Here is a 2087-nt window from a genome sequence, read left to right as displayed (position 1 = left end):
TAAAATTTCTAAGGATTTCTTGAATATCATTAAATCAATCAAGCCATTTATTATATTTCACGTTGGTATAGAATTGTACAAAAAGTATGAAATGAAAAGTGGACTATTTCTACAATATAAGTCTACAGAAGGGGTAATTTTATGTACTATTATTGGGGATGTACTGTACATCAATTTAATGGGCCATTATATTTTTCCTTTAGATCCCTAATTCTCGACCCATCTTTGAGGTAAATCTGTCATAATTTGATTAACATACATAACAATAATATTCATTATTACCTGGGGTCTTCAGGGATAGGGCAATGACATCAATGATGGTACACACAATTAACCCTTTTGTATATTACAATTAGTTGTTGAAACGTTTCGACACTCAACTTAATAAACCAACCAATTAAAATTCACTTCAAGTCAACAAAGTTGTTTAGCCAACGAATAAGAAAACGTTATTAAGAAACTTTGGGGACTAGTGAAATAAACAGCTAAATATCCCCTTCATATCTAATTATTACAGCTAGCACTACACTTTTATCTCTTTGCCTTTTATATGCAAAACTTATCTACTTAAGATCGAGGTATATATGTCCGTCATCAAGATTATCCTTGCATGGTGTTTTGTTGATGCTGCGAAAATGGCACAAAAAAAATGACGTCGTACAATGAAGTTGTCCAATGAGAGGCCAGTATACATTGTAATTGACCAATGGTAAAATATATACTCGCCTCTCATTGGTTATTTTATCATATGACGTCATTTTTTTTGTACCATTTTGCGCAGCATCTGTTTTGTTTCCTATAACAATGGGTCAAAATTGAAAAAAATACTCTAAGCTAAGGCGTCTTTGATTATAAGTACCAAATTAAAAACAAGAATGACAACATCCATTAGTAGCGAAGCACAAAAAAAAACATGGATAATAATACGGACAAGGTGATTTAAAAAGCATACTGGAAGCTTAGATAAAACAGAAATTAAATTTTGATACTGCAAAAAGCTATAGCTATGGGGGCAAATGTGAAAAATATAAAAATAGCCAAAAACCTACTACAAGGCTGTCCGACCGTCATGATACCAATGTTGACACGAAGTTTTAACCATCTATCATGAATAGGTACTGACATACATTTCGAATTACAGAGTAGCTTCGCTACTAATAATATGTACATACATTTAACTAAGTGTCAAATAGGAATTTTCATTCATTTTAATCATCAGAGTTAATTTAATTCAAAATGGTTGAACATTTAGAGTTGAATGAATTGCTACTGTGTTGTTTGTCAAAATACGCAGGTAGGGAGGAGACATTGGACTGTAAATAACCCAACGATTAATATCCACGTTACCTTATTCGTTGGCTTAAACATCTTGGGTATTTTCCCATATCATCCCACTCTACCCTTATTGACAATATCCAAACGTAACAAACAAGAAAAAACACACTGACAGTCAAAGTGAATTATAGAGCAGTGGTCTGCAAATCTGCAAATAGCTGTAAAAAAAAAAATTACGTTTTGTCCAATTTTATATGTAATTTTAATCAATTTCGTATGAGCAGTCGTGGCCGAGTGGTTAAGGCGTCTGACTCGAAATCAGATGGGGTCTCCCCGCGCAGGTTCGAATCCTGCCGGCTGCGAAAATATTTTTTTTTCTGAAATAGCCTATTTTTACTTTCTTGGAAAAATCTATAAACCATCTATTATATTTTCATCACGGTCATGAACCGTTTTTTTTCAACAAATACTAATCAGATTAGAATATAAAACTTACTAAGGTTTCGTGATTATTTCCAGTATTGGTACTTTTTATTCGTATCTAAGCAGGGATCTAAAGGGATAAGAAAAAGACCGATAAATTGATGTAAATCATCAATGATGTTACAAAAATTATCCCATCTGTAGATTAAAATTAGTGGTTGTCCCCAAAGTTGTTAAGCCAACATATAAGAAAACGTTGTATAAAACTTTGGGGACCAGTGTAATAAACAAACAGCCCATTGACCCCTCTCTCTCTGGTATGTAAGATGTATGGGGTGTGTAGATCCATACTCTGGATTTGGGGGAATGTCCCATTTGAGTAAGTTCTC

General features: G+C 33.3%; 1 non-coding gene across 1 annotated transcript; it reads left to right on the top strand.

The window, feature by feature from the left end:
- The first annotated feature begins 1555 nt into the window (after positions 1 to 1555).
- Positions 1556 to 1637, top strand: TRNAS-CGA (transfer RNA serine (anticodon CGA)). Its single transcript has one exon. It is a non-coding gene; the product is annotated as a tRNA-Ser (tRNA).
- The last annotated feature ends 450 nt before the right edge of the window (positions 1638 to 2087 follow it).

This window comes from Acartia tonsa, chromosome 9, assembly GCF_053477335.1.
Source record: "Acartia tonsa isolate MP-2025a chromosome 9, ASM5347733v1, whole genome shotgun sequence".
Classification (NCBI taxonomy): domain Eukaryota; kingdom Metazoa; phylum Arthropoda; class Copepoda; order Calanoida; family Acartiidae; genus Acartia; species Acartia tonsa.
Note: the sequence above shows the minus strand (reverse complement) of the source record. Positions and strands in the feature narration are given on the sequence as shown.